This window comes from Netta rufina (assembly GCF_964035555.1).
Source record: "Netta rufina genome assembly, chromosome: 3".
NCBI lineage: Eukaryota > Metazoa > Chordata > Aves > Anseriformes > Anatidae > Netta > Netta rufina.
This window is the reverse complement of record NC_140125.1, coordinates 13,509,093-13,520,723: the sequence shown is the minus strand read 5'-3', so window position 1 is coordinate 13,520,723 and position 11,631 is coordinate 13,509,093.

The window sequence follows — 11,631 nt, the reverse complement described above, 5'->3', positions numbered from 1 at the left end:
AAGAACTGATGATTTCTGGTGGAGTATTACATCGTAACTCCAAACGAGTCATAGGTGTTAGTGAGAAGAGATCTGGGAAGTGTAGAGATAGGGATATGTATCTTTTTTTATCTTTATTTAGCTTAGGAGGAAAGTCTTAATATAAAGGTGCAAGGAAATTTGATTGCGATGATAATAACTGGAATAGCGGTATTTGAAAACTGAAATGAGAGGTTTTTAGAGATGGTTAAATGTGGATGAAGTCTCCTACCGGAACACAGCAGGGGAAATGAATTGCTCCTGTGATTAACTGATGTTGCATCAGGATGAGCCACTAGAATCCAGCAGCTTGTTTGTGCGAAGGCTCAGGCCTTTACTTCCCAATGCAGCCAGGAGGAGGTTGTAACAGGCCTCTGGATGAGGAAGGTGAGCGAGCTGTAATTAATACACAAACTGCAGTGTTTATCTTCTAGAGGTACGAGTCCCTTTTTCTTTTTTTTTTTTTTTTTTTTTTTTCAAATAAGTTTTCTGCAGGTCTTTGGACCTTGGGGAGAATGTTTGCCCTTATACTTGGATTCCACCCTGCACCCCCATTATGTTTTTATTTTTTTATTTTTATGCAATCTTGAGTGAAATGTTGCACTTGACTGGATTGATAAGAGAATTCTTGAAAATCCTTTCTCTTTTCCAGTGTACGGTTAGAAGTGCCGAAAGCCAAACTTGGAAAGAGTTTTGGCTGAAGACCACCGGAGGGATGCAGAACAGAACTTAATAGAGCTGTTGCGTTAGGAATGCAATTCAGCAAAGATCTGTCACCATAGATTCAAGCAGGTAATTTTATTTATTTCTTTACTTATTTTTCATGGTAATGAGCGCTCCAGCTCTTACCTCGTGCTGCTGTTGTGCTGACCTAGCTTGCAGTAAACAGTTTACTCCCTGAGACCTGGCCTCTTCCCTTCCAGCTCATTATGTCTCATGTGCATAAGATTTCCAGTGTAACTGCGTTTGCCTGAGGGCACCAATCCTAATGAGTTCATGCCTATGCCGAACTGTTTCCTTTTCACAGAATAATCACAAAACCAACTTAGTAAGCAAATGGGGCAGGGAGAGCTGCTTAATGCATCCCTTTCACAGACCCTGCGTGGAGAAGACCTGAAAAGAATGCCAGTCGGCATGAGCACAAAGCACCATTCTCTACATTCTCTTCAAACTCTTCCCAAAACTTTTTAAAGCCGTTGCCCAGTTGGTTGCTGGATGGAGGTGAGAACAGGAGTGGGAGTGCTAACTTAGGGAAACAAGCTCAGCTCTGGAAGCCGTGTTGGCCAACAAGCCCCGTGCTGTGCAAAAAGAGACATCTGCTAGTAGTGTTCTCAGGAAGGGAGCGCAGATGAAGACAGGGTTGCAGAGAGATGCTCTCTGACTTTAACCTTTCAAGAACACTTTGATGTCTTGTTTTCCTGTCGCTGCACATTGCATTATAAACCATGTGCCATCAACTAAGACACTTAAGCAAAATTTCCAAGTGTGATGAAGTACTGAGCAAGTCTTTTTTTTTTCTTTTTTCTTTTGTTGTGCTCAAACCAGGTCTTTGTTAAAAGTCTAATCACAGCAGTATCGTGTTTGTAGTGGCCCAGTCTTCTCAAAGTAGTGATGACTCTGCTGAGGGGTGGCTATGGGGCACCTCAGGGAGTTTGCTGCAGCCCTTTCAAAACACTTACAGGCCTATTTTAGTTTGTCTTTGAAAACCCCAGGGTTTACTAAGCTACAGAAGAAATTCACTGGATTCACCAGAGTTTTTTCCTCTAGTGGATGGATTCTGACTTCCTCCAGCTGAGCAGTCTCAGTGCTTGGTGATTCTGTGGATTCATGTCCAGTGACAGACCCCTAGGATGGAAGAAAGAATTTGAACAATGTTCTCTGGGAATTGCTATTTTAAAATCACTGGCTTCTATCATAGCCTAATTCAAACAGTTCCAAACAGTGGAGTAAATGAGGCAAGAAGTGCGGTGTTGCAAACCAAGCTGTAAACTTTCTGATTTTGAAGTTAGCCTTTAAAGCCAAGCACTGCGGTTTGGTATTTGTTGCAGCTTATTTTTGTGTCCCTTTGCTATCCCTCAGGCTAAATCTTGACAGAATGCTGTTTTTTGCTGTGTGAGGGGGTTGTACATGATTCATTCATTTACGTGTTTCCTCTTGTGGCTGAAATGTGTTATCTTTGATTCCTTCTCCATTCCTACCACCACTGATACTTCTGCCCATGCTCGCTTCAGAAATGACAACTATATTGTGAAGATCTGAACCTTTTCTTTTTGGGGGACACCATGCACACATTCTGGCTGGTATGGCATATATAATACACATATGATGAGCATTTGAAACCCTTCCATAAAACCTGTGACTTCTTGCTAAGAATGCAAGCCTTCTATCGGAGCAATAAATCTGAGTTAAAACTTCAAGAATAAAATGTCATTATTCAAGTCACTTCTTTCCTGTTTTCTTAGTTGCAGGGTCACTCAGTTTCTTAAAGGTTCCATAATATTTTTTGCCTTTCTCCCCCTGGCGTCCCATAACACTAAATTGTGAGCTGTTGTGATATAGTTGAGAAGGTGTGGAGTTTATTGTCAGTGTATATAACTACTCAGCCAAGTAGGGAGGCCAACGTATATGAACTTTTTACAGAAAACAAAACTGAAAACTCACCTTGTGCATAGAGGTGAGATGAAAATACCCACTTTTAGACCAAAATTGCACTGCAGCTTGAAATACTACACTTCAATAATACTACTGAAGAAAATAAAAACATGTTTGTGTACTTTTGCCTCTTTCTTCTTTATCTAAAATCTGCATCACTGTGTTTGCATTTACTATTGTTCTGTATTCAGGCATACAAATGACTGGGGGGAGAAGGCGAAAAGCCAGAGTGGAGATATTGCAAAAACTTGCAGGTAAGAAACGGGGTAGAAAATAGCAAGCGAAGCTGAAGGAACAAATAGCCTGTTGCTAAGATGGGCTCATTGTTATGCACAGTGTGAAGTGTGAGGGAATGTTTTTGAAGATGTGAAAACAAAGGAGTTGGTCTGCTTTTGTTTCCCTTCAGTCCTTCTGGTATGCGAGGAAACAGGCTTCTGCTTTAGAAGTAGATCTGGCGGTTGCCCAAGAGACCTGAGTGGAAAAAATAAAAATATTCATCACCTTACTCGCTGCTGACCACTGCAAACAAATGTCAGGGAGGCCAGTGAATTATTTTTCTGAAATCCCTCCTTACATGGCTTTGATACAATCCTGGTTGCTTGGTAAAAATATTAATGATGTTTAGATGAGGATAATGATGAATATTGCTATCACAGAGGTCACACATAAGCAAAGCTTTAAAATATCTCGAAATTGGATGAGTTTCAGGAGCGAGGAGCTGCGTGATCTTGGTTTGCTGGTGCCCTTCCATGCAGGTTCCTCATCGCGATGGGTCTGAGGATCTGCTCTTGTTAGAGCTGTCACCAGCTCTGCAGAAACTTAACCTGGGTTGTTCCAACTTGTTCACGCGCTAGGGAAAGCTGTGTTTGGCCAAACCAAGGCTGGGGTGGTCTGCCAGGTCCCGATGGGTCCAACAGCACATGCTTGAAGTGCTGTGGGCACGCAAAAACACAAACTCTGGTGGCTCGGAGGGCTTTAACCCTGCCTTGCTCTGCACCACAGCGGCTGGTGACCAGCAACAAAGCTGTGTTCCAGGAATTCGTCTCATTCTTTTTTTTTTTAAAACTTCTCTGCATGCTCTGGCAAAGTGCTCTGCGACGTAATTAGGTGCTGCATGGAAACTCGGTATCTGGCACTCCAAGAATGAGATCATTACTCAGCTGTCTCCTCCCTCCCTCGCAATTCGGAGTGGATGTGATTTCCAACCCCCTTCCTGATCAAATCCAGTCAGCGATGCCTGAAAGCTTGAAGGGTTGACTTGAGCAGTAGGAACTTGTTTCTTGCTCTCTTACGGCCATAGGTGATATAATTCGAACCCAATGTCTGTGTGGTATTTCAGTAACAAAACCTTCCCTTTTCCCTGTTACATGTTAAAAAAAATGGATCTTATCAATGTTTATAAATACCTGAGGTGTGGGAGACAGAGGGATTTGGCCAACCTCTTTTCAGTGGTTTGTGGGGACAGGACAAGGGGCAGCGGCCACAAAATGGAGCCCAGGAAGCTCCGCACCAACCTGTGAAAGAATTTCTTCACGGTGAGGGAGACAGAGCACTGGGGCAGGCTGCCCAGGGAGGTTGTGGAGTCTCCTCTGGAGATATTCAAGGCCTGTCTGGACACCTACCTGGGCAGCCTGCTCTGAGGAACCTGCTTTGGCAGGGGGTTGGACCCAATGATCTTTCGAGGTCCCTTCCAACCCTACAGTTCTGTGATTGCGGTGCATTGAACCGAGCTTTTACCTTCATGTGGTAGGCCGGCAGTCCTTATCTGATGCTGATTATCCATTTATTCTGCTCTTTGTTCTTCACAGGGGAGCAAAAGAAACCACCTTAGCTACAAGTGAAAGAATATCTTTTTTTAAGTGTGAGAAAACCGGTTTCAGATCTGCCAGAAAGCGAGAGCCCCGAGAGGGGTGTTAAGGAGTTACTGTCTTTGGACCTCTAGTTGAGGCGTCTCAAACACTTTCAAAACATTCATCTTCATTCTGCCTTTGGAACTGATTTCCTACTGTTTGCTGTACCAAAACTGCGTTCTTTGTCATATTTTCCAGGCCTAGCTCTTGAGCGTTGCCTGAGCAATGCTGCGGATTGCAGCTGCAGCTGCCTGCTAGAAAATTTCCCCGCTGAAGAAGTGAAACACGTGCTCGCGTCTCGAGAGGAAGAACTGGCACAGACCCAGCGTCGTAGCTCCGGGATGATGTCTGATCCTTCATCCTGCTTTTTTATCCTGCTGGAACCGCCTGCAAGGGGCACGTGAGGGTCCTCTCACGTGCATGTGTGCTTTTTCCCCAATCTGTGCATGTTTTAGGGTGGGAGATAGCGTGGGCCTCCTGGCTCTGCTTTCCCTTGGGAGGTTACAAAGCTAACAGCCTTTCCCCTGGTTTATTTTTGCTTGTTCTCAGGTGGTCGGGTTTGGATTTCCCCTCTTTTAGGGTGTTTGTTGTACGTAGCCAGTGTTTAACATAGAGATCTGAATCATTCACTTGGGGTAATTAATACTGGCCTAATTACACAGGTGAGTTTTGCACTGAAATTTTTAATGGTAGTTAATAACTAGAAGAGTTCCTCATTCCCCACCTTTATGATTCAGCCCTTTGCCTTCCATGCCTCCAAAGAATAAGGGCACTTGATGAAATAAACTCCCTGTTAATTTTTTCTTGGACAACCCTCCCTGTCCCCGTGCCTCCTGCACCGAGAAGCAGAGGAAGCTGCTGAGGAAGCCCTGGTTGGAATCAGCGCCGTGATGTTGTGCCTCATCCCAAACGGGGCAGGACACACCTGAGATGTGGGTTTCTGAGGGCAAAAGTAGAGAAGAGGTCAGGCAGGGACAGAGGCTGCTGTGCTAGTGTGGCTTTCTGCTCAGGGAGTCCTGAAGCTGTTTGCCAGGTGGGAGGTTTGCTAGAGAAGATCTTTATATCCCGTCCTTTATATCCCATCCTTTTTACAGCCTTCCCAAAGTGCCTGCTAGCCTAACCTGGTAGAGTTATCCTTTAAGGGCTCAGCTTTAGTGTTTGCTTGAATGCACGAGTACCTCTTACACAGTGTATTAAAAATCCCTTCCACCTACTCTGCTTCAAATTCCCCCTTTGTTTCTTCCCTTTTATTTCTGGTCTGCTCTGAATATCCCAGTGTCTGGAATTTGTCTTTTATAATGATATATAGCGTGTTGCGACGCCAGCCTGGACTCCGGGGAATTTTTGTTCATGTTAAGATTTGAAAATCTTTATAAACACATCTTTGGAGGGAAAACAGTCTGGTGTTTAAAGAACAGGATGAAGAGTCAAAGATCCCAGTGCTCTTACCAGCTGCATCGCGTCCTTCTGGGCTGACATTTTTTTTGGGGAAAAAGGATAACCTCTGAAACTCGGAGCCAGGGTGCTGGTGCTATGTAAATACATGTAAAAAATCGATGAACAGCTTTTGTTCCTGAACACTCAGGCACACATGGAGGAAAATAAATAAATAAATAAATTTTTGAGAAAAGCCAAATGTTCTGTTACAGAAATTAGCCCTGGTGTTTGGGCTGTCCTCACTTACCTTCTTCAGACCGAGGCGGGTGAATGCGGGGCAGTATCTTAGGGGACTTAAGGGATTCTGGCATACTTGTAGTGGTCTGGAGAAGAGGGTGAGCTTGGTCGTGAGATGCAGTTCTGAGCGTGGTGACGTGGGCAGTTGAGGAGGTCTGCAGGAGGCAGAGGGACGTGGGAGGTAGATTTGAAGGAGGATGTGTGGATGGTGACACAGCAGGGGAAAAGGTCACGAAACCTGGCTGTGCTCCGTAGCGAGATCTTGAGGCTGCTGTGGGTAGAGGACAAAGCCAATCACACATTGAAGGTGACGAGGAAAGGGGTAGGGTACATCTACGTGACACCTCAAATCAACAAGTTATTTATATCTTCAATACTGCACATGATTTGGGCTTTCTCCTCTAAAAAAAAATAAGGAAGAATCAGCAAAAGTTTCCAAAATAGATCACATTGAACAGGCTCTGTCTTAGGAGCAGCTGTGATGGATTTGGGAAGAAATGACCGAGGGGGGCCTGGAAAAATTGCCTGGAAAAGCAAGAAGGGGGTCTTCCAAGGAACTGGTAGCAGTCAGGGACACAACACACAGTGGGGTTTTACACCTGGATGGATCTGTGCAGCTCCTCGTCTTGGGTCTTTTGGATATTAAAATTTGCCTGGGCTCGTGGGGGAGCACCTTATGTGCTTGTCTTGTCCTTGCTTTTCCTTGGTCATCTGTGAGCATGACCAGATGGACCCGGGGGCCGGCCTGCTGCTGGTTCCTTTGTTCACCTTCAGTAGTTTTGTCAGGAGCCAGCCCCAAAATCTTTGCTCTCTTAATATACAAAATTCCTGGCAATTACCGGCAGCGTAGCTAACGTGCAGGAACACCAACGCTGTAACAACCGCACAGAAGATAATTATTTCCATCATTTTCACAACAAGCCATCGCACGTAGGCAGTGTGATTTACCCAGACTTTGTTGTCTTCATTTTGATGAAACTCCCCCAAATGCTGGTCCTAAAAACTCGAGCTTTTCAGGCAAGAGCCAATCTGGTTCTGCGGGTGACCAAGACGAACATGGTGGAGAAAGGGAGGAGGCTGGGGTCACTCGGTGGTGGACGTGCTCATCGCCCCCACGTCTGTTAATCTGATAAATTGAGTCTACATCAGTGATGCTTTGACTCTCCCAACTTCCTTCTGGTGCTGCTCCTTGGCCTGGCTCCCTGCTTTCCAGCAGGAAGAGATGTCATTATTAAGAAGCCAGAAAGGGCAGGAGGTTGCAGTGAGAGCGGCAGATCCCAAGCCCTTTGCTCTTTACCCCCGTAACCCTGGAGGATTTGGTGACCCCGGACATCTCGCACTGCCCACACCAGCATTGAAGGTCGGCCACGACCCTGCTGAGCCTTCCCTGATGGCCGGATCCTGCAAACTCAGCCTCCTAAAGAGGAGAGGGTTCAACATCTCCCACTCACTGCAATTTCCTACGAGCCTGTGGGCTGACATCAAGTCCCAGTGATATTTCAATAAACAACAATCCCTAAACCCCTCCCTTCCAGCCAATGGTGCTAGCACGCTAGTAAATTTTAGGGTTTTAGCTGAGAGTTGTCTTTTTATTTTTTTTCCCCAAAGCTTTGAAGGTCCATGACCTTTGCCCAGGCTGTCGAGGAGCTGACGTGCAGGTGTACAGAGGACAGGGCAGCATCTCCTGCAGCCTTCGAGAGCTAGGGTTGGTCCTGGTTTTCCAGTTGGCCTGGCTAGTCTTTTGTTGCTTGAGTTTTAAGGCTTCCCTTCCCTTCTTGATGTCAAAACCTTCCGACAGGGCAGGGAGCACAAGCCCTGTATGGGGAATGATGGTTTCCTCCAGCGTCACACGCAGCTAGAGACATTAAAGGAAAAAGGGGTGACGTTCTCAATCCTCACCATCATGCTTGTTCTTAAACCACTTCCTGGCTCCGACGTCCCCCTCAGATCACCCATTTCTTCCTTTTCAGCTCTGGCAGCACCTGGAAACTGGAGCAAACCCACGCGCAGAGCCCCCGATACCTGTTTATGGCTCCTATTTTTCTTTTTTCTTTATCTTTTTTTTGGGAAAGGGAGTTTTATGTTTCAGCTTTTTATGTATTTATATTTTTTTAGAATCAACTGGACATGGCGAGGTTGGGATTTTTGGCCCACTTCTTTCCCATACTGACCCGACACGGCGGACAAGGGGAGAGGTTTTGGGTCACCCTATGGCTGCACACACAGCGCTGCCTGGTGCTTGTATACGGGGAGGAGAGACAGCTGCCCCAAAATTGTGCTTCTCACCACCTGCACCTTGCGGCAGCCACCCTAAAAGTTTTGGGTGGGAGCCGACGGACCGATTTGCTCCGCGATGCACCAGCATCACACCACCGCCTTTCTGGGTGCAGATCGGGCTGTTTTAGGGCAGAGGGATCGATGTAGCTATTTTTTTTTGCCAGGCTGGGGAAATCCCCCGGGGTGCTGGGTCTTTCCCGGGTGGGTGACACCGATGCAGAAATGCAAGGCTGTGTCTTACCGGCAAATTCCCCGCACCCGCAGCGGGGCGGCCGATGCTGGTTTTCGTTACCAGCTCTCGAAACGCGGTTGCAGAAGAGGAAACGGGGCGCACTTCGGTCGTTGCCAACATCTCCTGCGGTGTTTCTGCTTCTCCCCGGGGCAAACGGCTGCGAGCAAAACCTCTGGGGCTGCCTGGGGAGGACGTGGCCCCCACGAGCAATTACCAGCAGAAAAACAACCACCGGCTGCTCCCGGGCGGCGCAATTAGCGCTCGCAGGGCAGGAGCACAGGGATAGCACTGCTCTCAAGACACCCATCACCTTTTTCATTTCTTCCCTGTTTCAGACTGTTGTTGTTGCTTATTTTTTAGCCAAAACTGGGGGAGGTGGCTGGCGACCTGCTGGGGAGGCAAGGGACGGCTGCCTTGCTTCTGCGCCTCCCAGCCCCGGGTGCCCTCACCTTCAGCATCTCCAGCTCCTCTGCCAGCCACCTCAGGGCCACCTCCCGCTCCCCGTCAATCCTCCCCAATTCTGACTTTTTTTTGTTGTTGCTTTTTTTGGTCACGGCCGTGGCAGGGGGTCCCTTATCGAGGCAGCAGTGTGCTTCCTCCCTCCGGCCCCTTTGTGCCGGGCAGCCTCCGCGGCGGCTCCCAGCGGGGCTCCTTGTGATTTTTGGCACCCGCACCATGCAGCGCTCTGTTGTCTCCAGCTTTTGGGATTTCCCTCGGAGTCTGATGCCCTGTGTATCACTGCGAGCTTGTGTATGTATAAATCTGGTGGAGAACCAGTCTTGTGAGCTGCTGGCAGCTGGATACATCCTTTTGTTTTCAAGAATGCACCAGCAGGCAACACCGAGCGATGCTGGGTTAAGCAACTAAAAAATCACCCGGGTGAGAAGGAAGCAGCGCCACGTGCGTCATGCATATAAGATGCACACATTTCTAAATTTTAAAAATATTTTGCTGAAAAACATTTCTGCAAATATGTATTCCTCTCATCTACTGGGCTGGCTTCATTTATTTTCAGCTCCTTTGAAATGAGCCCGGGCAGAAGCAGCACACCACCGCGACCTGCTCCCACGTGGGCAGCTCCCCAATATCCCCATGAGCCAGCGGTGGCTCCTTCAGGAAACCTCAACCTTTTCCTTCAGGAAAACCCAAGGGCTCTGGTGGCTTTGACCCGGGGCTGCCCCGTGGCTGCCCCATGCCCTGCCTTGTGGGACCCGGTCCTGGCACGGCATCGGGAGAGCCCAGAGGGCTGGAGGGGCCCCGTCGGGCACAGCCCCGGCATGGGCACAGCAGTCACTGCTCTGCCGTCTTCTTTTCTCTCTTATTTTCCATATTCTTTCCTCCCTTTCTTCCCTAGACTTCTCCTCCTTTTCCTTCTTCTTTCTTTTCCTATTTTTCTCCCCCTTTTCCTTCTCATTTCTTCTCCTTTTCTATCTTCTTTCTTCTCCTTTTTTCTCTTTTTCTTCTCCTTCTTTCCATCCTTCTCATCCTTTTCTTCCTTCTTCTTCCTCCCCCTCCTTTCCTTCTTATTATTATTTGTCCTTTTTTTCTCTTCCCTATTCCTCCTTTTTTATTCTTCTTTTCTTCTTCTTTCATCTTTGTTTTTGCCTTCATCTTTGTCTTCACAGCTGGACCCTGTGGGCAGCGTTGACATTTCTCCCATCAGCATCGCTCCACTGACCCTCAGAGCTGGGCTTTTAGCGCCCATCCACCTCACTTTTTGTTTGTTTGTTTGTTTTGTTTTTCTTTTTCTTTTTCTCCAGACCTTCCAGTTATTTCTGGGGAGAGAGCTGAGGGAAGCCCCAGCTTCTTTTCCTTCTTTACCTCTTTTCTTCCTGTTACTTTTGGTGTGCAAGAGGGACGGGAATCACAGGAAAGAAACGCACACAATGCGTTTGCTTACTTTGGTTTTATAAAGAGGATTAGAGAAGTTCTGTCGAGCTTGACTTTCCCTCTCCCTTCGTGCCCAAATGCAATCGCTAGGGGGAGGCAGAAGGTAAATCAATTTCTCCTAAACTCGGCAGGATTACGCCACTTTATAAATGACAGCAGGGTAGATGTACGTAGGAGAGCTGCAAGCAGGAGGAAGCCCATACAGAAATGCCTACCACACACAAAAAAAAACAACCCCTAGCCCTCTAAAATTACCCAAATATTTATGTACCAGCAAATTGACAACAAACGGAGCCCCACGATCCCGTTCAGCCCCTTCAGGACGTCTCCCCAGGGGCTAAAGCCTGGTGCAAGACGCCCAGGCCAGTACGGGGAGGCTGCAGCGGGACCCAGCAGGGCTCTGGGGACATTTGGGATGCTGTAAATGCAAACACACCACCGTGGGAGAAAGCCTACACCAGCCTGCCAAGATGTGACAACTTAGAAGAAGAAAGGATTTTTTTTTTATTTTTTTTTTCTGGTACTAAATTATGACTGACATTTTAAAGGCTATGTTGTCAAAGCTGTACATCAGACAGCCTAATTGCCTTCTTTGCGTTGCCCCTAATGACAAGCTAGGCTACGGCAGCTGAAAGAACTCGAAGCATCCCGTAATTTGCACATCATCACCTGGGCTGTTTGCTTTCTGCCTCACTCCGCACAGACAGCGAGAGGAGCCTCGTGTTTTGAGGCACTTTCCCTTGTTTCACTGAGTGTTGGGAAATCACAGACTCCAGCCAAAGCTGGTTAAAATGGAATGGAGAGGGTTTTACACCAGGGTGCTCTCCCCCCAGTACTTTAATCCCTTATTATTATTATTATTGCGGAGACACGAAGCAAGCTGGGCTCTGCTTCGAGGTCACACCACAAGCAACATCAGTGCCTTGACTCCGGTTTCCAACACCCTACAAAAGGAAGGTGCCTGCTCTCAAAACACGGAGGGAAGGAGGAAAGCTGTGAGGCCGACCTCTAACGAGGGACAGCTGGCTTGTCCCTGAC